Source organism: Dermacentor variabilis, chromosome 8 (genome assembly GCF_050947875.1).
Source record: "Dermacentor variabilis isolate Ectoservices chromosome 8, ASM5094787v1, whole genome shotgun sequence".
In the NCBI taxonomy this organism is placed as follows: domain Eukaryota; kingdom Metazoa; phylum Arthropoda; class Arachnida; order Ixodida; family Ixodidae; genus Dermacentor; species Dermacentor variabilis.
The window spans coordinates 89073026-89096768 of NC_134575.1; the positions used below are offsets into that span (position 1 = coordinate 89073026).

Consider the following 23743-nt stretch of genomic DNA (forward strand, 5'->3'; position numbering starts at 1 on the left):
TCAGTCGGTCGCTGCTAGCGCTGGGGGGATGAAAGGGGGGCGGAGCTGGTTACGAGGCCGACGACAACGCCGACGACGACGCGAAACCCAGGAACGGACGCCAAAGAGCTGCGCTCTAAAAAAGGCACGGAGGCGTCAGTCGAGGGTTCCACGAGGAAGATAACGACCGCAATGGTGCCTTGGCAGTTCACGCACCAGACTGAGAGAGAGGCATAAGATAGGGGAAAGTGAGGATTGTTAACAAGAAGGGGAAATCCTCACGGACCAGGAACTCAGCAGAATAGGTAGGCACAAATGATGTTCACGAGGCTTTATTATAAACGGATTTCTAATCGGTTTTTGTTTCGTGGGGCGAAATAAAGCTTTATTTGGCTACTCTCTTCGTCGACGAATCATGGCTACGTACCCTCAACAACCAGCGACGCAAAAAAAAGGAAAAGAAGAAAAGAAAGCAAGGAGAAAGAAAGAAAAGAAGGAATACTTCATGGTCTGCACGCGACACTGACCACGGCGCACAGCTAGTCGAATTCAGTGTGAGCTGCAACACCGATCGGGACATGGTTCAAGGGCCTCCGAGACTTCATGGTGGCACCGACACACGATAACTTGCAAACAAAGTTCCAATTACTGCTATTTATTGAACAAACTTTTACTACGCGTCAGAGCCGCCATGCAATCTTGCAGTCCCTTCGACCGCGGACGGGCATCGGTGGCGCAGCTAATATTAAACGCGACTGTACACCGGCACCAATACCCATTCACTGTGGTCCGGTGACTACGGCGCTGTGCTCTTGAGCACATGGCCGTGGGTTCAGTCCTCGGTTCTGGTAGCCGCATTCCGATCATGGAGGATAGTGCGCCTACATGCAAGCCTTGTTTTTTTTGCTCGCATGCATATAGGCTTCCGAATGGAGGAACACCTCCGTGTTAAGATTCTGGCGTTCGCGGAAAAAAAAGAAGAACAAGCGTGCCACAGCAGCCCTGAACGGAAGACGCTGGCTCGTTCCCTATCCAAAATCGGTAATCGACCACTTAGTGAAGAAATACTATTGAGACCAGTGGCGTAGCAACAGGGGGGGCCGGGGGGCCGTGGGCCCCGGGTGCAAGGGGCCAGTGCGGGGGGGGGGGTGTCATATACGCCTGAAGACACCCCTCTTTCCGCCGGCTACACCCTGGGAGGGGGGTGACAGAAGACCTATGGGCCCCGGGTGCCAGACGACCGAGCTACGCCACTGATTGAGACCCTAGAGCCAAACCACAAGCCGTTTTTTGCAGAGCAATTCCTGTATATGACTCACATTTTTGCAAAGCACGCGTGCCTTGACTCGCTGCTGTGAAAGATACGTACGAAAGGCTATTTATTCGCACCTTTCTGTCCACGTCGTCGGCCATTCGTCCCACAATTTCTCTTCCCTTCCAATTTCATCCAGACGCAGAGTATACGTAGCAGGTTGGAGGATTCAACCTCGGGCCGACCTCTCCGCAATTTCCTTTAAAAATAAACCCCTCTCTCTTACATGAGATTCTTGCTTTGGGTCATAAAGCGCCAAGACCGAGCTCCTCGACAAGATTGCTGACGTACACGTCATGCGGAGCAGACGCGAACGTTGACGCGCGCGCACTGTTCCGGGTGCATCGCCTCAGAGTCTCCGACATCAACCGGCAGCCGACGGCGCCGCGTCTTCCAACTGCCACTTCCTCGACGTTCCGCCAGCTCGGCCGCGCCTTGCCAACTGGCCCAAAACCAGGCAGCCGTGACTCACTCGGCGCTCGAGGTGTCATCGCTTGCCCCCCCCCCCCCCCCCCCGCACACACACACACACGTACGGGAGTTTCGTCCCGTGTGTCTCACTAGCAGGCACGCAGTTCTGCGACGCCTCGAAAGAAGAAGAAAAAAAAAACAAGTCGTTCCTTTCCTTCTTGACAGCCGGTGCACGGGGGGCGACACCGCTGTTTTTAGCATACGCGACGTCTTCCGCCGTGTGTGTACACAAGCATGGTCCCTGTCCCCAGCGAACGCGTGTTTACAGGTAGGCGGCGAGTCGGACTCTCCAGCGTTGCCCACGTCGTCTCTCGGAGGGTTTCCCGTGCGACGTGCTTACGCGCACTGACACGAAGACCTGTAACACCGACGTCCCGAGCTTTCCGCGGAGCGTGAACGAGGAGGCCGGGGGAGAAGCGTGTGGCATCGACGACTGCGCGCGAGGGATGCCATTCGAGGTGGTACGGTTGCCTACGCACGAGGACCTGTGAAAAGCGGGCTGTGGCCCGAAAGAGCGAAGGACAGGTTGGCCTTCAAGTAATCCTTTCCTTTAGAGTTCCTTGCGGAATCTTGTAGACCCTCGCTCAAGTGAGCGGAGCTGCAGCCGCGGGCAGTGTATGTAGGTACAGCTTAATTAGGGGAAAATGAGACAACCACGGCAATCGTAGCGATTGCTACAAGAGAAACCCATACGCCTTCCTCGAAAGAAAACCCTCGCAGTTGAAGAAAATTCATCCTGATCCGCGACTCGAACCCGGGACTCGAACCCGGGACTCGAACCCGGGACTCGAACCCGGGACTCGAACGCGGGACCACCGCCTTTCCGGGGCAGCCGCTCTACCATCTGAGCTAACCAGGCGGCTAGCAGATGGCAGGGTGAAGTCGAGTTTGTCAACAACTCGAAGCAAAGGAAAGAGTTTGACGTAATAGTTCTGCGGAAACTGCAGAATTATTTCCATGGTTAGCTCAGATGGCACAGCGGCTGCGCCGGAAAGGGGCACACAAATAAGATACACGAGAAACACGTTCAATATATTATTATAGGAGTAAAATATGAAGAAACTTGTGTTACATGCAGCACATTACCATAACACCTTCGCGCTTCCGTGGTAGGCATTCCAGCTGTCGCAATGTAGGTGTGAGGATAAACGACAAGAGAATTATGCTTCAGATGTGTAAACCACACACGCAATTATGTACGACCTTTTATGAGCGCTGTGGCAGCACTGTGTTCATGACGCGAGCAAACTTCCGGTCACCCCGTCTATGGCACTGAAAGATGCCAAGGGGGACAGAAAAATCTTTTTTTTCTTTCTCGTGTTTGACTATTGACACACATTATTGGTGTGTTCAGATGCAAGAAACACGCCACATGTGATGATATATCGTACGGAACTTTCTCACGCACTTAGCAGCAAAATTCACTTACCAAAGAGCGTTCTAACTGGCTAGCAATATTGGTGCCGGCCGGATGGCCCTGAAATGTTTGCACTCTATTACAACTTACAACTTACTGTCCATATCAGCAAGTAGGCGTGATCAATAAGAATGGAAAATTAAGCGAGTTACTGCAATGTACGGTCTAAGAATCGCGAAATAATAGTAATAATAATATAGGCATAGAGAAAAAAAACACGTGCCGAAACCCGGGATCGAACCAGGGACCTTTAGATCTTCAGTCTAACGCTCTCCCAACTGAGCTATTTCGGCCGAACGGGAAGGAGTGCCTGTAAGCGCGCTAGCCATGCAGTTGAAAGACGCCGGCACAGAACGGAGTTGAGTGAACACGTGTTTCTTCGTCGCGTCGTTCGTGACGTCACAATGCCCTTGAGGAGTTGACCACCGACGCGACCGCGGATGTCGGTCGGCGTGCGGAGCGTGACTTTGGGCACGACGCATAAATAATGTGTTGCTCGTGCAGACACAAAGGGTCCTTCAGAGTGAAATGAATCGTGCAAGTATACTCGGTGAACTTGACTGCTTTGCTACAATGACCCTCGCCTCGTTGTGAGAGGTGTCATGCGGTGAATAATTAAACGCCTACGCAAGAACAAAACTACACGTGCCCCGACGTATGTCCACATTGTGCCGCAGGGTGTTACATTCTGACCACGTCTTTTAAACTCTATACTACTGCTGTCTGGTGAGATACTCTCTGGAATGTTCATTTGTTTGGCGCAAAAGGACATTGATTAGTAGAGGATATCATATCGAATTTTAATCGACTTGGTCGCAATTTATCCCTTTCCCTGCATACTGGCCTTTTGATTGATGTAATAGTTCTGCGGAAACTGCAGAACTATTTCCGCAGAACTATTACGTGAAACTCTTTCCTTTGCTTCGAGCTGTTGACAAATTCGACTTTGCCCGGTCATCTGCTAGCCACCTGGTTAGCTCAGATGGTAGAGCGGCTGTCCCGGGAAGGCGGTGGTCCCTGGTTCGAGTCCCGGACACGGACGAATTTTTCTTCTAGTATTACTTGCCAAAACTGTTTTATTCAGGGGCGGAAACCTCATCCACCGAACCAAGTGGTCACACGATGTAACCTGCAGCGAACAGTTTGAATGCTGGTCAAAGTGTAACATCACAGCTCCTATCGTAGCAGAACGGTACCCACGCTGTTACGATTGTCGCGCATGTTTCATTTCTCCTAAACCGCTGCTTATAACCAGAGGATAACACTGCAATAAGGTCACATTAGTGAATGGAACATTCAGAAAATACACAATTGATCTCTGAGGGCTCAAGTATGCTCAAATAGTGTAGGCTCAAATACACGCTCGCGCATATCGCGCTGTCTGCTTCTTCCGCTTCAATGCCAGCAGAAAGTCCGGCCATACCGACTTAAACCACTTCAGTACTTCTCACAGAACCGTTTAGCGCGTAGAAGACGCACGTCATGCTAAATAGACCGCGAGAGCACGAACACAAATGCCAGAACTATCGCCGAACGTATACCTACCATGCAAAACGGAGCGCTCGCCCAAGTGCCGACTGCTCATAGATGACGCCACTGCGTAGCAATATGGTGGCGCCCATGAAAAAACGGTGTATAGGTAAGAATGGGCTGGGGTGCGTTTGGCAGGCATTCTCAAATCATGAACAGCAGGTTGCCACTATCCCTCAAAAGGAAAGTGTATAACAGCTGTGTGTTACCAGTACTCACATATGGGGCAGAAACCTGGAGGCTTACGAAAAGGGTTCTGCTGAAATTGAGGACGACGCAACGAGCTATGGAAAGAAGAATGATGGGTGTAACGTCAAGGGATAAGAAAAGAGCAGGTTGGGTGAGGCAACAAACGCGGGTAAACGACATCTTAGTTGAAATCAAGAAAAAGAAATGGGCATGGGCAGGACATGTAATGAGGAGGGAAGATAACCGATGGTCATACGGACTGGATTCCAAGGGAAGGGAAGCGTAGCAGGGGGCGGCAGAAAGTTAGGTGGGCGGATGAAATTAAGATGTTTGCAGGGACAACATGGCCACAATTAGTACATGACCGGGGTAGTTGGAGAAGTATGGGAGAGGCCTTTGCCCTGCAGTGGGCGTAACTAGGCTGATGATGATGATGATGAGGTAACGTGGCCCCTTTTTAGCGAAGTCCGACAGCGACGTCACAGGGTCCACATAAACAGCTTCGCTGTAAAAGTGTTGTCGTCGTAGGCGAGAATTCTCAGTGTTCGGAAGTATTTTCACGTCCCTCACGGATGCATCTCATGAGTGAAAAATTAGAAACGCGAAACTCGGAAAAATGGGAAGGCGCAGAAACAAGAATATGCGTTTCCAACACCCTATATTTTTCGACACTTTATTACTGTCTGCTCGTGTGGGGCACCACATCACGTACGAATCTAGAGAAGATACATATACTTCAGAAAAAAATTTCTGCGAGCACTATTTAACTTACCTTAAAATGCCCACCCACATCAGACTTACTTGCGAAAGCAAATATAATACCCGTGTTTAACCTTTATAATTACAAGTTAAGTCAAGCTTTCAAACGGGAGGTAAAGGAGAATTTAAAGTTTCTTCATGAGTTATCTAATCCCACCAGGAACACACATTCTTACATCACAAGGCGTACGGAACAGTGGAAGGTGGTTACTCCGCGAGCCAGTTATTCTACACAAAAGATATCATGCACACTACCAACACTTTTAAATTTGTTTCTGAAATCAATTCTTGATATTTATATAACTGATGTACGAGCTTTACGTGAACGTATTGTCACTCAATCTTTCTTAAATAAGTGAAGAACGTTTTTCATCAAATTGGTGTTTTTGCGTTTACGTTTATTTTTTGTGCATATTTCACGTGTAGTTAATTGCTATGTATATATCTCCTGTTCAATCGCTGTTTGCCTTGTAAAGGAGGTTGCGTGCTCTAGTCAAGTCGCTTGCCTGTAAAGCGACTTTCTCCCGCAGTCTCGTCCATCACTGATGGAAATAAAGAAGTTATTATTATTATTATTATTATTATTATTATTATTATTATTATTATTATTATTATTATTATTATTATTATTATTATTATTATTATTATTAAGCAGTATACGTTCACAAATGCAACCGTCTTATTGAGCTACTTGAGAAGTGAAACAAAAATTTCCACAACACTATTGGTGTGTACTTCAACACATGTAGGTGCGATACGGCCGCGGCTCTGGCTTTTTCATTCGATAATTATTTCCAGCAAAAAGTGCCCGAATGCAAGTACGCACGGTTACTCACGACCTGCAAGCGCATTAACAATACGTCAAACCGCATCAAAGCGCTTTCACGTCCCCTGCGCATGAATTGCGTCCGGTTTAGATGTCTTGGTTGGTGCATTTTACAAATTTCTGATATCGGCATTTCTTAAGACGCCACTTCTTGTTTTATTTATGCAATCTCTTGCTTAGTTTCGTGAATACGGGGCGGGGCCTTCCGGGCCATTTACGTGATAAGTTATTTCTGGCGACTTATTAGAGAGCTTTAGGTTAGGGGACGCAAGCGGCTTGCACACTATATAGAATTACAGGGGCCGCGGTACTGCGCATGCGCAGACCCGAACGCTGAGGTCTGCGCATGCGCAGTACCGTGACCCGTGTAGTTGTTGCGTACGCAAGGCGCTTGCGTCTCCTTATCTAAATCTCTCCAATTAACTGCCCTATTGAGTGTCTCAGTGTGGCCGCACCCCCAGGCCGCGCTAATCGAAATTTGTTCCGCCGACGCATTCCCCAACAACAACGGCCACAGGCGTGACACCTCGGAGAGGCGCTCTTTTTCGGGATGAGGTAAAGGGCCGCTGCCGCGGGTGGCTGCGTGCTCGCTTTTGTGGCCCGCCGCTGCCGGCCCGCTTGTCGGCGCCTCAGCGGCTCTTCGGCGAAGTCGCGGCCTGCCCACGTCGCGGTGGAACGCTGGGGCCCAGTAGAAGAGTCCCGGCTGTTGTCGCGCGCTGCGATGGGCGGCAGCGGAGTGGGGGGCGAAAGCCGCCGCACTGAAATCGCATCGAGCCGGAAAAGGAAGTGGTGTCGTGAATAATAAGATGGCGATGAAGAGACGGGCTGCAAAGAAAAATGCCGAGACAGCCTATATTCTGGCTGAACGCCGGACGCATTGCGCAAATGTGCTCTCGTCCATCGAACCTCGTTTGGTCATGTGTGCATTTCGCCGTTGGTAGTCGAGACGTCCAATGAATGATTCCTCGCGCATTGTTTTCGTTTTCCCTTTGTTTTAATTAATTAATGTTAATTTTATTAATGTTTATATAGTATTAATTCAGATGAAAAGTGTCTATGAGGAAATTGTAAAGCGACACGAAAAACTCCCGATACAGCTTTGTGTTCCTTAATACCTGCTACATAAAAGTGTTTTTCCGAGTGTGACAGAAACCCGTAAACGCACGCAAAACGGTCGCGCGACCGGCCGCTCGGGGCACTTCATAAATATGTGTGCGTGCGTGCGTGCATGTGTTTGTGTGTGCGTGCGAACGTAAACAAAGCGAACCGAGCCGAGGGGCCCGATTTCAGTTAATAATATATCCAATAACATCATATCACATATAGCAAAAACGGGTTTTTGTATGGGACCCTATATGTTTCACACGGCATTATTGGATACGGGAGTTATGGGGCATATGGATTTTGCAATAGGGGTACATATCCTAAGAAGCCAAGATACAAGGACACCAAGGACAACATAGAGAAAATTACTTGTACATTCTAATTGAATTAAAGAAATGATAAATTAATGTAAATGAAAATGGATGAAAAAACTACTGGCCGCAGGTGGGATACGAGCCCACATCTTCGCATTACGCGTGCGATGTTCTTACCAATAGAGCTACCGGGGCGCCGTTTTCCCATCCACTTTCTGGGGTATTTATGTTTTCCTGCTAGAACTAACCCTGGGAGTCGACGAGCAAAACGAGAACAAGGTAAAAGCGGGAGCCAACGTTTCGACAAGTGGACTTGTCTTTTTCAAGGTGTTTTCAAGGCTTTCACATGTCGCCTTGAAAAAGACAAGTACACTTTTCTAAACGGTGACTCCCACTTTTACGTTGTTCTCGTTTTGCTCGTCGTCTTGAATTTCCATCTCCCGCTTTCCTCGTGTTAACCCTGGGAGTGTTAGCCAGCGCCACCACTCACAAACCTAAAGGCACTGGATGACATCCTTTCTGCCGCATGCGTCACGAGAACGTGATCTATACTTGGAGGACGGCAACTGGTCACGAAATCCACACATGCTACCTGAACGCATCAATGTTGCCGAATTCGAGGCTCTCGTAATGTAATGAGCGAGAAGAAAGGAAACCGAAAGGCCCGATATATTTAAGATAAGCCCCAAAGGGTGCAAAATTTTGTATACGAGTGAATGCCTTAGGAGCAAATCGGCCCCTTTACGCTTGAGATACTCTCCCTAGTCTTTAAAGTGCGTGCTGTGCGCGCTACACTATATCGCCACGTCAGCTGACCAAATAGCGTTCTTGCGGGAACATTTGTCTGCGCCCTGCATTTCTCTCTTTTGAGCCTCATGTCAGCCGTGTAAGTCAATATTGCGCTGGCGGAAATTAAGAATAACATGTCTGCATCAAGTTCCGTTCGTTCATGAATTTTTCTTTTTTATCGGAGCACTCGTTCATTTTATCTTATTTTTTTTACCCTAAGATCATGTAGTCAGTCAGCATTTCCTTTTTTTACGTTAAGTGGCCAAGCAGTCGCACGATGTATAGCTGGAATAAAACGTCACAATCTGCGGAACTCAGGTGAACGGCATCTGCACCACTGAGCATGCAGCACTTCCAGACAAAAAAAAGAAAGAAAGATGACAACGCAGTCTCGGCTCAACCTTTGTACAAGCCCGTAACTTCGTCCTCCCCACGACCTCTTATCGCCTAAAGTGAACCGAGAGCTTAGCGGGACGGTAAGCGGACACAAATATTTGATGTGTGTTATTAAATTATTCTTGTACAGCACCGAAAAGTCATGTGTTACTGCGTGAGAAGCGGGTCGGTTGGTAAGCCAGAAAGGAACGCAGAAACGAAAGACGGGTGGCGACGCCGCCTTGAACTTTGCGCACCCGCTCGTCATGACGTCACAGATTTCGGTGGCATCCGCTCGGGCAACGCCTCCCTGACGATCCATGACGTCATGCTGCCTGCGCCCACTGCCATGGAATCTAATGTAGATGTTCCGTAGTAAGCAGCGGTGATTCTGACGTCAGCGCATTCGTCACGCCAGTCTTGGCAGTGTACATTTCGGGCCTATAGTAGCATGAAGTCACAAAGCAGCGTGCACGGGCCTTGCGCGATACAGGCGGTTCTGGCATGGGGCCCTATTTCATTTTTAAGCCGTAAAGATAGACCACATTCTTGTCCCCGCTTCTCCCCCCTTCCCCCCGAAATTTCTGTGTACCAAAGATTACCAGGCACAAAACGACCTGCGTGAACACCCACACGCCCCTCCCCCCCCCCCCCCCACCACCACACCCACCTGCCCCGGAGCGTACAAAAAATTCCTGGCTACCCCATTGACCACATTGTACAGGGCTCTAGCATAAATGATTCATTCGTTTAGAAAAGGCTACATTTTCAAAAGTATTACACGTACACACGTGAAAGATACGTGAAAAGACCACAAACACACCAAGTTTAGACGCCCTCCACAAATGTTTAATGTGTGCCCCTTTGGTGACAGGACACGCATCCAGACGATAATCGAGCTCATTCCATACATTTTGTTTAGCATATATAGTCCTATCAATTGTATGTGCTGCTGCACTGATGCGTTCTTTGAGCTCGATTAAGGAATGCGGTAGGGGGGTACGCGTAAACAAGGTACGTCAACACAATACAAACTTGGTGAGTTTGTGGTTCTTTTCATATATGTTTCATGTGTGTGCGTGAAATACTTTTGAAAAATATAGCTTTCCAGAACGAATGATTCATTCATCTATACTGTATACTAAGTGACCTAAAGAATGAACTTTACAAGATTCAAGAATACTTGTCGCGCCAAAGTGGCCAAAATACGACAAGATGCGTTGAAATTTGTTACGTCACTCTGACGTAAACCGGTGCTGGGGTTTCCGGCACGAACTTCAACAAGGGGACGTTTGAGTTTGACCTTCATTTTCTTTACTAGTAATCAACCCATATTACTGCGAAATTAACGAAAGCATTGTTTCAAAGTTTACCTTATCAATGTAAGCATATTTATTATATCTCTTTATCGTCCCTTTGAAGGAGGCAAGCGTTTTCGCGATGTGGAGAGAAGAAAACAACGGAGGCACTGAGGGTCATCCCTCTGCAAGAGTTGCCGCACAGTTTTCAACAACGGACCCAATGGCAGGAGAATTGAGCACATTGCGTACCAGAGGAAGTATACGTGGAAGTGCTTTGGAAATAAATAAGCAAATTAAAAAAAAATTTTTACTTAGGTGTCTCTTATAGTGCCACTCGCACCTGGGCGAAGGCGTTCTTCCTGTTAACTTTAGGCGAACGTAATGCACGAACCGAACTCGGAGGCAGCAGTTTCCCATTAATTAGCCGGCTAAATATTGTGACGCCTCCTTGTGTGCGACGTCATTAGTGATGTCATTACTTCCGCTTTCTACTTCCGGGTTTCCATGAACTTTGCCAAAGTCGTGCTCACGTGGCGGGTCCCTAACGTCTGCGATCCTGTGCTTTGGTGTTTTCTAATCAATTCTAAATATTCCAGACAATTCAGTAACTCAACTTGTAACTAAACGTACGCTCTAATATCACATCTATAATGAAACCCGCGAATTTCCTACTGTACCATATTTTTGACAATTTCTTTTTCTGATTTATCTTGAATTTCCTCCCCGCTCGTCTCAGGAGGTGAACCGGAAGTGCTGCGTTAAAAAAAAAAAAAAAAGATACACGAGTGTCACTCGATGCTCGTACCGCAAAATACAAAACTACTCTGGTTGCTTTTGCCTCCCCCCCCCCCCTCCCTTTTCCATGGACGTCGTAATTGATGCTGGCACAGCATCGCGCAGTGTGACGTATTAACAATAGATTTAAAAAAAAAAAAAGAAAAGCTCGAGAACACGTACAATCTATAGCCGGAGGATGGCGGGAGTCGCAAAAAGCAATCGGCACCTCCATTAAAGCCACCTATTCAAGCGACAACGAATTGCGTCCCGTCGCAGCGGAACAGCGGCCGCGGATGATCGAGAAGCTAAACGGGAGGCAAGGAACAGCGGGCCGAAGGGAGAGGTCGCAAGAACACAACAATGGCGACGCCTACGTTTACACGTACGGAGGGGGAGGGTTTCAGGAGTAGAGAGACCGCGCGAGCCAGCGTGATTGACAGGCATGCAGCCAATGTCGCGGTCGCGCAGCCGTGACGAGATGATCACTTCCGCACGACCCGACCCAGCCGACGCCGACTCCAACCTAAAACAACCCAGCGCCGACACCCGGAAGGACATCGAACACGGACACTGCATCGGCCTCCCTCTCTGTCTCTCTCATTCATAATTTGAGAAACCTGTCCTCAGTCGCAAAGATCCCCGTTCCTTCCCGTTCGAGGCGGCTGGCAAATCCTGCAGGTCACGTGTGACCCCGCGCAATCTTTCCACTAACATTGCGAGGCCGCGTGCGGAAGTTGTTTCTGAAAGGTGAGAGGATTGGCGAAACGAGGAAATCTGCGCCTAACGAAAAAAAAAAAAGAAAAAAAGGACGAAAGAAAATGAATCGTAGAAAAAACGGCGAACGTTTTGTTAGTCTTTTCGCGCGTACTCCAAGACAACTCGTGCGAGTTATTTTTGCGATGTTATTTGAAGTCCGTGTGCATGATGCACGGTGCAATTGGCACAGGATTTCGGAGGCTTTATCTTTTGCGTTCTATTTTTCCTTCATTTTTTTTTCTTTCTCTTGTAAGACGTCATATTTGTGTATAGCTTACATACTTCAACATGGTTATGAGTTCAAGCGTAAAGCAGCCAGGGCTCACTCTCGAAGTGCTTGAAATACTTTATCAGCGCACAAAATGCGACCGAGCAACTGTCATATCGCCTAAAAGTGCATTATGAAACCACTAAAAGCGTTTGATACACAAATAAAATACACGAGAAGCGGCGCGTTCGATATATTATTGTAGGAATAAAACAGAAAGAAACTTGTATTACATGCAACACGTTACCATAACGCCTTCGCGCAGCCACGTTAGGCATTCCAGCTGTCGCACTGTAGGTGTGAGGATAAACAACAACAGCGTTATGGTAAAGATGTGTAAACCACACACAATCATGCACGCCCTTGTATAAGCGCTGTGGCAGCACTGTGTTGATGATGCCAGCAAACTTTCGATCACCTCGCCTCTGAAAGCTGCCAAGGGGGAACAAAAAAAAAAAGCATTTCTTCTTTCTCGTGTTTGACTGTTGACACAAGTTGTCGGTGCGTTCAGATGCAAGAAACACGCCTCATGCGATGATATTTCGTACGCAACTTTCTCACACACTTGGGAGCAAAACTCACTTACCAAAGAACGTTCTAACTGCCTAGCAATACTGGCGCCGGCCGGATGGTCCTGAAATGTTTGCAGCCTATTACAAGTCGCGATCAAGATATTACAACTTGAAACTTCCTGGTTCAAACGTACACATTGCCCATATCTGCCGGTTGGCGCGGCCAACAAGAACGGAAAATTGAGTTATTGCTAAGTACGGTTTATGAATCGCATATATATATATATATATATATATAGCCATAGAAAAAAAAAAGACGTGCCGAAACCCGGGATCGAACCAGGGACCTTTAGATCTTCAGTCTAACGCTCTCCCAACTGAGCTATTTCGGCCGAACGGGAAGGAGTCCCTGTAATCGCGCTAGCCATTGTTGCGTTTCGCCTGCGACACGTGGTTTTGCCGGCGCGACGGCGGCGGGGCGGCGGACATTTTGGCCCGATCGTCGTCACCGCAACACTCATCGCCAGGTGTTTCCAGGCGCGTCTGCGGCGATGCGACCGCCTAGGGATTTCGTTCCAGTCATTGTGCCCGAAACAGGCGAGGCCAAAGCAGGGATCTCCTTCCAGTTATTGGGCCCGAAACAGGCGATGCCAAAGCATGGATCTCGTTCCAGTCATTGTGCCCGAAACAGGCGATGCCAAAGCAGGGACCATCTTCTCGTTACAGTCATTGTGTCCGACCGGCAGCGCCACGACAGTGTGCTGCGCAGCGCCACGACCAGGTGCTACGAGATCGTGCGCAGCGCCACGACATGGTGCTACGGCATCGCTACGACAGTGTGCGTCACCATTAGCCCATTGTACATTCACGTGCTCGTCTTTTGAGGGGTTCCTTCTTGCCCTCAACTGCGAGAGTATAAAAACAGCTGCCCCCGGACGCCAGAGGAGGGCTCCGATTTCTTCCGTTGAGTGAAGTGCTCTCCCGTCTCTCTACTTCGGTCAAACCTGACCGCCAACTCTTTGCGATGTTAAAATAAACAAGTTGTTTCGTTGTTACCAGTCGACTCATGCTTTGCCGGGACCTTCGGATGCTTCGAGTTGTACCCCAGGCCGCCAGGCCAACGCTACCCTTGGGGCTTGCGACCCAGGTACAACCACGGGCGTCAGCGCCGAGTTCCCATCCGATCGCTCCAGTGTCGCGATCCCAAACATCTGGTTGCCAGCGGTGAGATCGCCTACGACTTCAAACAACTGTCTGCCAGCGGCGAGATCACGACAACGGAGGCCAGCAGCAAAGAGATGCAGTTGACTGTATGCTGAGCAGCTCAACGACGATCCGGGAGCAGTGCAACGAGCCCTGTGTGACGACTGGTTGCCTGCAGCGGAACGACTGCGCGGAACTCTTGACTGCGAGGTTTGGTGAGTGCGGGACTTTCTTCTTCTGAGCTTTGCCAGGCTTTTTGTTAGTGTCAGAAACAGAGCTGGTAATTGTGGTTGTCGTTGCTGCCGGGTTAGTTTGCGGCAAGACAATAGTAAGCAGTAGAGAAAGCAGCATTCAGAGCAGCCATGGATTTGAAGTCGTTGCGCAAACCGAAATTGTTGGAGCTTGCAAGAGAGTTGGGTCTGGATGTCTCAGACAAACTAAGAAAACCTGAACTGCTAAAGGCTATTCTTGAGTTAGAGGCTGAGGATGACGAGCTGTCGGAATGCCTTGAGACTATTGAAGAGAGGGAGACAGAAAAAGAAGAGCGTGAACGTAAAGAACAGAAAAAGCGAGAGCAACAAGAGAAAAAAGAAGAGCGCGAACACGCTTTGGAAATGAAGCGTCTCGAGGTAGAGATGGAACGCGCTCGTAATGGAAGTCAGGCACACGGTGCAGGAGAACGCGTATTGTTCAAAATGACGGACCTGATGCGGCCGTTTAAGCTTGGAGAGGACATTGGTTTGTTCCTGGTTAACTTTGAGCGAACGTGCGAGAAGCAGGGGTTCTCTCGGGAAACGTGGCCACAGCGCTTGCTCACTTTGTTACCCGGCGAGGCGGCCGACGTAGTCGCTCGCTTGGATAGAGAGGAAGCAGAGGATTTCGACAAAGTAAAATCGAGTCTGCTAAAAAAGTACCGGCTGTCTGCGGAGGCGTTCCGTCGGAAGTTTCGGGAAAATGAGAAAGGCAGAAGTGAGTCATATACAGAGTTTGCGTATAGGCTTATGTCGAACATGCAGGAGTGGCTCAAAGAAGAGAAAGCGTTTGGTGACCACGATAAAGTTCTGCAGTGTTTCGGGCTAGAACAGTTTTATAGTCGGTTACCGGAGAACGTGCGATACTGGGTCTTGGATAGGCCAGACGTTTGTACGGTGGCTAGAGCCGCTGAGCTAGCCGAGGAGTTTGTGACGCGTCGAGCTCGCGGAGCTAAGGACGGTCAAAAGGGTGAATTTGGCTCGAAGTTTGAGAGGCCAAAGTTCACACCCATGAGATTAAAGGGGGACACGCGTAGTGCGGATGCGAGCGAAAGCAGTCCGACCAAACGTAAAGAGACGGCGGCAGCCAAACGCAGAAAGCGGTTCGAGATGAGGCGAGCGCGCTTGTGTTATACGTGCCAGAAGCCGGGTCACTTTTCGGCGCAGTGTCCGGAAACAACACCAAAAGTTGTTTTTTTTTCAATAGGCAGCACTGACGAGAACATGAAGCTTCTCGAGCCTTACATGCGAGACCTCCTCGTAAACGGGAAAGAGTGCCGAGTGCTTCGCGATTCCGCAGCTACGATGGATGTAGTTCACCCGTCTTACGTAGAACCCCATATGTTCACGGGCGAGTGCGCGTGGATCAAGCAAGCCGTGGAAGCTCATAGCGTGTGTCTGCCGGTAGCAAAAGTGCTTATTGAAGGACCTTTCGGAGCGCTTGAGACGGAGGCGGCAGTGTCATCTATGCTGCCACCCCAGTACCCGTACCTATTTTCAAACAGGTCCGATCACCTCCTGCGCGAGAAGGGGCTTTTGTTTGGTGAAGCTAGTGTTCAGGCCTTAACCAGATCGAAGGTTCGGGAGCTCGCTGCAAAGGCGGTAGTTGCGGGGCCGACGTTATCAAACAACGAAAAAGGGTCAGAGGCGCAGCAAGCTGATATTCAGAGCACGCCCGAACAGAATAGAATTGAGTCTGTAGCGTTGAAGGCGCCAGATACTGGAGAGGAAAATCCCGACGCGGGAAAGTTAGAAGAGCTATCTACTGATTTGCTCATCGCGCCTACGTCAGACGGACTTGATAGGTTGCTAAAAGTCAGCCGGACGGCTTTGATAGCCGAACAAAAAAAGGATGGCAGCCTGGAAAACGTGCGCTGCAATGTCAAAGAAGGTATCGCCAGGAAAACTGCGCGTTTTGTGGAAAGAGGTGGAGTCCTGTACCGGAAGTATCTAGACCGCCGAGGAGTGGAGTTCGACCAGCTGGTCGTGCCTCAATGCTATCGTCAGGATCTGTTGCGCTTGTCACATGGGGGTTCGTGGTCCGGACACCTAGGAGTTAAGAAAACTAAGGACCGTCTCTTGCAAGAGTACTATTGGCCAGGGTGTTTTCGGGACGCAGACCATTTCGTGAGGACATGTGACACTTGTCAGCGGGTGGGCAAACCAGGGGACAAATCGAGGGCGCCGTTGAAATTGGTACCTATCATTACGGAGCCTTTTAGACGGCTCGTTATTGATACAGTGGGACCTCTGCCGGTAACAGCCACGGGGTACAGACACATTTTGACTGTGATCTGCCCAGCGACAAAGTTCCCTGAAGCAGTGCCGCTTAAAGAACTCAGCTCAGTTGAGATAGTTAATGCACTACTGTCCATATTTGCGCGAGTTGGTTTTCCTGCAGAAATTCAATCAGATCAGGGCACAGTGTTTACTAGCGCTTTGACGACAACTTTTCTCGAAAGGTGTGGGGTAAAGCTGCTACACAGCTCAGTGTACCACCCACAGTCGAATTCCGTTGAGAAGCTCCACTCCGTCATGAAGCGCGTGTTGAGAGCCTTGTGTTTTGAACATCAAACTGACTGGGAGCTGTGTCTGCCTGGGGTGATGTTTGCTTTAAGGACCGCGCCGCATGCGGCTACGGGGTTTTCGCCAGCTGAACTGGTGTACGGTCGCTCGCTTCGATCTCCGCTTCGCATGCTTCGAGAATCATGGGAAGGTAGGGGCGACGACCCAGTCGTGGTGGAGTACGTGCTTAAGCTCCTCGAACGCTTAAGAAGGGCACAGGAGTTGTCAGGTGAAGCAATGACAAAGGCCCAGCAGAGGGCCAAGGTTTATTATGATCGGACAGCCAGGGCCCGTCGTTTTGAGGTTGGCGATGAGGTCATGATATTGCGCACATCGCTAAACAACAAACTAGACGTGCAGTGGGAGGGCCCAGCGCGAATTGTTCAGAAACTGTCGGACGTTAACTACGTGGTAAGTCTGCCAGGAAAGCGGAAAGCACAGCAAGTTTACCACTGTAATCTGCTCAAACCTTATAGACAAAGGGAAGCAGTGGTGTGCATGATGGTAAACGTTCCTGAAGAGCTTCCGGTCGAGCTTCCGGGACTAGGCTCAGTGACGAACAGGGAAGACACCGGTCAAGTCATTAGTGACCTTATCAGTAAAGCACCGCTGTCGCCTGAGCAGAAAACCGAACTACACCAGCTATTACAAGAGTTTCAAGGTCTGTTCTCTGAGAGGCCTGGTAGGACTTCTGTACTTACTCATGATATAGAACTTACCTCCACAGAGCCAGTACGATCCAAGGCGTATCGGGTGTCACCCCGCCAGAGCGATATTATGGAGGCGGAGGTAAAGCAAATGCTACAGCTCGGTGTTATTGAGGCAGGTGAGAGTGATTATACCTCCCCTTTGATTTTAGTTGAGGTACCGGGCAAGGAACCTCGTCCTTGCGTCGACTACCGCAGGCTTAATTTCATCACTAAGGATCAAATTTATCCGATCCCTAACATCGAGGAGCGCCTTGAGAAAGTTAGTAGCGCTCAGTTTATTTCCACCCTAGATCTTGTCAGGGGTTATTGGCAGGTTCCACTTACAGAAGAGGCTAGTAGGTATGCGGCGTTCATTTCACCAATGGGAACATTCCGTCCTAAAGTGTTGAGTTTTGGTTTGAAGAACGCGCCATACTGTTTTTCAAGTCTCATGGATAAAGTGTTGCGGGGACAGCAAGGATTCGCTTTACCGTATCTAGACGACGTAGCGATATTCTCCGCATCCTGGTCTGAGCATATGACACACTTGCGGGCAGTGCTAACCCGCCTGCGCGAAGCAGGCTTGACAGTAAAGGCTCCTAAGTGCCAGTTAGCACAGGCCGAGGTTGTCTACCTCGGTCACGTGATTGGTCAGGGTCGTCGCCGCCCCTCTGAAATAAAAGTGGCCGCTGTGCGAGACTTTCCGCAACCGCGCACAAAGACCGATATTCGGTCGTTCTTAGGTGTCGCCGGCTACTATCAGAGGTACATCCCTAGGTACTCTGATATCGCGGCTCCCCTGACGGATGCTCTAAGAAAGACAGAGCCTCAAACAGTCGTCTGGGACGAGACAAAGGAAAGAGCTTTTAGCGCCCTAAAGAGTGCCCTAACAAGCCAGCCTGTGCTACGATCGCCAGACTATACAAAAGGGTTCATTGTTCAGTGCGATGCTAGTGAGCGAGGCATGGGCGTTGTACTGTGCCAACGGGAAAATGGAGAAGTAGAACACCCCGTCCTGTATGCTAGTCGTAAGCTGACCAGTCGTGAGCAGGCGTATAGCGCCACCGAGAAAGAGTGTGCATGTCTCGTGTGGGCCGTTCAGAAATTGTCATGCTATCTAGCCGGCTCGAGGTTTATCATTGAGACAGATCACTGCCCTCTCCAATGGCTGCAGACCATCTCTCCCAAAAATGGCCGCCTCCTGCGCTGGAGCCTCGCTTTACAACAATATTCCTTTGAGGTGCGTTACAAAAAGGGGAGTCTCAACGGTAACGCCGATGGCTTAAGTCGAAGCCCCTAACGTAGGAATCAGCCTCAAAATTGTTTGTTACTGATGTTTTTCTTCCTGAGGCAGGATTTTTTTTTAACATATTGCTTTTGTTTAGTGTTTCAAAGTGATGATATGCTTTCTAGTGCAATTTTTCAATTTGTGGACGCGTTCTGAGTGATGCTAGACTACTGTAAGGAACTAGGCAGTGGTATAAAAAGGGGAAAGAGCCTGGCAGGGCTTAGTGAGGGTTGTGCCGTGCTTGCTGACTGAGCGGTTGAGTTTTCAGCGTAGTTCTAACGCTTGCCGGGAACGAGAACAAAAATGTGAACTCTCCCGAAGTCACTTTGCAGTGTCCCGTGCGAACCTGAACGAGAGAACGAGGCCTTCTCTGTGCGCTGCGCTCAAGAAACGTCAAGGGACGCCCGACTTCGGTTATGAGCATCATCGAGCGACATCCCTCCGGACAGCGGATGCAGTCCCCTGTCCATCGGGATCTCCTTTCCCCGGCGGGGCGGTCTGTTGCGTTTCGCCTGCGACACGTGGTTTTGCCGGCGCGACGGCGGCGGGGCGGCGGACATTTTGGCCCGATCGTCGTCACCGCAACACTCATCGCCAGGTGTTTCCAGGCGCGTCTGCGGCGATGCGACCGCCTAGGGATTTCGTTCCAGTCATTGTGCCCGAAACAGGCGAGGCCAAAGCAGGGATCTCCTTCCAGTTATTGGGCCCGAAACAGGCGATGCCAAAGCATGGATCTCGTTCCAGTCATTGTGCCCGAAACAGGCGATGCCAAAGCAGGGACCATCTTCTCGTTACAGTCATTGTGTCCGACCGGCAGCGCCACGACAGTGTGCTGCGCAGCGCCACGACCAGGTGCTACGAGATCGTGCGCAGCGCCACGACATGGTGCTACGGCATCGCTACGACAGTGTGCGTCACCATTAGCCCATTGTACATTCACGTGCTCGTCTTTTGAGGGGTTCCTTCTTGCCCTCAACTGCGAGAGTATAAAAACAGCTGCCCCCGGACGCCAGAGGAGGGCTCCGATTTCTTCCGTTGAGTGAAGTGCTCTCCCGTCTCTCTACTTCGGTCAAACCTGACCGCCAACTCTTTGCGATGTTAAAATAAACAAGTTGTTTCGTTGTTACCAGTCGACTCATGCTTTGCCGGGACCTTCGGATGCTTCGAGTTGTACCCCAGGCCGCCAGGCCAACGCTACCCTTGGGGCTTGCGACCCAGGTACAACCACGGGCGTCAGCGCCGAGTTCCCAACAGATCGTACCAGCAGTCGGATCCAAACACCATGCAATTGAAAGACGCCGGCACAGAACGGAGTTGAGTGAACACGTGTTTCTTCGTCGCGTCGTTCGTGACGTCACAATGCCCTTCAGGAGTTGACCGCTGTCGCGATCGCGGATGTCGGTCGGCGTGCGGAGCGTGGCTTTGGGCACGACGCATGAATAATGTTTTGCAAGTGCAGACACAAAGAGTCTTTCAGAGTGAAAATGACCGTCGCGTCGTTGTGAGAGGTGTGATGCGGTTAATAATTAAACGCTTACGCAAGAACGAAATCACACGTGCCCCGACGTATGTCCACATTGTGCCGAAGGGTGTTATATTCTGACTGCGTCTTTTAAACGGACGCTACAGAGAAACGCTCAACCAGCGTTGTCTGGTGAGATATTTTCTAGAATGTTCATTTGTTTGGCGCAAAAGAACATTGGTTATTAGAGCATATCATATCGCATTTTAATCGACTTGATCGCAATTTATCCCTCTCGCTGCTTACTCGCCTTTTGTCACTTGAGCCTTTGACACATAGACGCATCTGTGAAAGCACTGTAATTCTGCACACCATTGCGCATTCTTATGTTTCCGCCCATGTACCTCTGCCATTTGTGCTCTCCCTTCAGCGGGTAGTACACGATCGAAGTTATACTCTGAATATTGTTTTCTTTAGATATTACTTAGATACTTAAAAATTTTCTTTCTTAGCATTTTTACCATTGAAACGTGGACCAACCTACGCGACATGAGGGTTTTGTAAGGAAACTTGCCTTTATACGTGTGAGATGTTGATTGTATGTTGCATTAGTGTGTACTTATTCACTCCTGCCATGTCTCATGTCTGAGACATTGGTATTTGTAAATACCAATAACAAAGAAAGAAGAAAAGGCCAACCTTCCATATCTTTGAATTCCGCGGCCGCACCGCAGCATCGTTGAGTCAGTTTAATGTCGGTAATAATACTAATCTTTATTTTCTCGTATTCTGGCAGAACAAGTTAGTCAAACTTCCTACGTCCGGTCTAGTTCACTCGGAATGCAATGTATTCCTTCCGTCCCGAAAAAAAAAAATGAATAAGACAATTCACTAGAGAACACGAGGCGCTATCACAATCCATGACGTCACGCAGGAAATGGCGCGGGAAGTTTAAAGATTACCTCTACACCAACCTTTCGCTCTTGCGTATTTTGACGGCTCGCAAGCCAGATTTGTAATTGTGCGCAAAGCGGGTCACTGCCACAATGCCATCAAAAGTTAAATATAGTTACGCAGTCCTCCTTGATTTCGCCAATGTTTCAATGTTTGACAAGCATTCTTCTCGGGTCGGTCGATTCGCAATGTGAGATGAAGAAACGAAGAAAACAGATAGAAGATAGTGTACTTTACTCACAAATCTGGTCAGCTACCTTCCCTTTACTCCCCCCTTCCCACCATGTTTCTTTTCTTTAGTCTAAACGAAAAAAAAAATATTAGGAAACGAAATAGTCTGTATAGTACCTATATACTATTCAATCATACTTTTACCAAGTGTACAAACGTTGTGTGGAAGAGTTGGGGTCGGGCATTCACTAAGGGGTAGTTGGCCCATGCCGTCGTCCGACTCATCCACGCTAAGGACGTCGTTGAAGGGAGGAACTTGTTCTCACCGAGTACGAGGAATATGGATTTACAATGCCTACACGAAGGGTGGAGAACGTTACATTTCGTCAGTCTAGCACGACTGAAAACGAAGCCCACACAGCAGCCGAAAACGGACCCCCCCTGCCTCAAGGTCACCTTTGAGGGCGAGGGTCCACACTCTCGTTCCCGCCCCTTTGTTTCACTGAACGCACCGAACAGAGTGGGAGCTCGTAGACCGGGTTTGTCATGCTAGGCTCGTGCTGGCATGTCTTGGTTCCTGAGCTGACTACGCAGTTAGCCGCCGCGTCTGTCAAACGACCGCGACGATTACCGGAATCCGTGGGGGAACCCCGAGGAAAACCCTTTTCCAGGAGTTTTCTTGCTCCAATTGGTCCGTGAAGGCGACAGTGAACCAACTATAACAACACTCGGTCCACCAAACGTAGCTAGCCTTACTTGCGCCGTGGGGCTGTCCGAAGGAGGAGCATTGTTGGCCTCACAAAGCGATTCGTCGCAGCGGGGCTGGAGAGGCGAGGAGGTCACTAGGCCTCCTGGCCGATCGTAACACGTCTTGGAGTTCTACTCTGTGATCAATGTCCAGTGTCGCAGTAGCATAGATATGTTGCAAAGGAAACAACGAAGTCGCTCTGACTTTCAGCATAAATCGCATTGCAGCAAGGATAAGGTGAGGGCAAGCGAAGGTGTTGTTGTTGTTGTTGTCCTGAAGGTGGCGCCATGGACTCCTTCGCTGTCGCCGTTCCGGTTGGTCGCAGTACGAAAGCTGGCGAGTCTCGATGTGTTTGTTCGCCGTTGGTCAACAGGGCTGTGGCGATACATGTCGGGGCCCCCGCTGGACTGCGTTATCGGAGTCGAGATATTCACTGGGGCCTTTTCAAGGAGCGTAGATATTGTTGAGGACATGGAGAGAAAAAAAAAGAAAGGAAGTGAAAAAATAAAGAAAATGAGGAGGAAAAGAATTCATGCAGGCGAAGGTGATGTCTACTCCTTGTTCCAAGGAACGGCATTTTAAAACTACCCGTTTCAATTTAATTCCTTTCACGCTCATTTTATCCCGATTGTGTCATTTGCTTGCACACTGCGCTGCGCTTGCCATTCCGAGGCCCAAGTTAATTCATGTAACGTAACGAGCCCGTACCTCAACATTCGTCTATACATATGGGTGTCAGTTAGCGTTGTAAGGCTACAACGCTAGAACACTTTTCTTTAACGCTTAGTTTCGAGCAACACGCAAAGTCTTTTCTTTTACTTTATTTGAAAGATACTGCAGGCTAGGGTGTGGAACAAGCAGGAGTACAAAATCGTTTAGTACGTTGTCCGCAGGGAACAAGAACAGAAAAAAGTAATAAAACGTGGATAAAGCCATGTTCAGTTCGAGCCGCATGCATTGGGTATAAGACGCACTGCTCGTCGTTTATAGTTTCGACGGCTGTCAAGCTTGCACACGAGTCTAGCGCGCTATTTTGTCAGTCTTGGGTTTTCTTCGTCTTCTTCTTCTTTGTCGCGCTACAAGGAAAAGGAAGCAAATAGTACAACGTCGCGTTCGCTGTGCGAAGGCACGGAACACACAGACGAGCGCGTAGTCCGTCGCGCCGAAATAGCTCAGTTGGGAGAGCGTTAGACTGAAGATCTAAAGGTCCCTGGTTCGATCCCGGGTTTCGGCAGTCGCTTTCTTTCTTTTTTTCTGACGTTGACTTTTTCTGGTTAGAATTTGTTATTGGGGTATTTTTAATTATCACGTCGGTTTTGTTCGCACACGGCATACTGCGGGCACTAAACGAACTTATGAGTACGAACGCATTTCACCTGCATTCTCCGAACGAGTAACGCGTGGCACTCGCCCCGCTTCGAAATATTCGTAGACGATAAACTGTATTAAAAAAGAACGGTCCGGCAGTTTTGGTTGGGGTGTGCGACAGGTGTGACCACAGGTGTCAGCACACATTTGTCGCCACGAAGCCGCTGCCACCAAATCGAAAGGACACAGGGCTCCACGTTCATCAGCATCACCTTTTACGACGACTGAGGCATTGAGGTCTCTTCCGTAGACCTCCATCTGACTCCATCCTTATACTCCAGAAAACTTCCTGGATTTGATCGCACCAGCTAATCATCATCTGCCATCCTCGATTGCGTTTGTCTATCCATACCTTAAAGGGACAC

At 49.3% G+C, this 23743-nt stretch overlaps 1 protein-coding gene and 3 non-coding genes across 4 annotated transcripts in view; 1 reads left to right on the plus strand and 3 right to left on the minus strand.

Annotated features, from left to right (window-relative positions):
- LOC142590394 (uncharacterized) overlaps window positions 1–23743 on the minus strand; it is a 115665-nt gene that overhangs the window by 66478 nt on the left and 25444 nt on the right. The gene's annotated exons all lie outside the window — the stretch shown is intronic.
- TRNAF-GAA (transfer RNA phenylalanine (anticodon GAA)) lies at window positions 3400–3472 on the minus strand. The gene has a single exon. It is a non-coding gene; the product is annotated as a tRNA-Phe (tRNA).
- On the minus strand, window positions 12999–13071 carry TRNAF-GAA (transfer RNA phenylalanine (anticodon GAA)). The gene has a single exon. It is a non-coding gene; the product is annotated as a tRNA-Phe (tRNA).
- Window positions 23172–23244, plus strand: TRNAF-GAA (transfer RNA phenylalanine (anticodon GAA)). The gene has a single exon. It is a non-coding gene; the product is annotated as a tRNA-Phe (tRNA).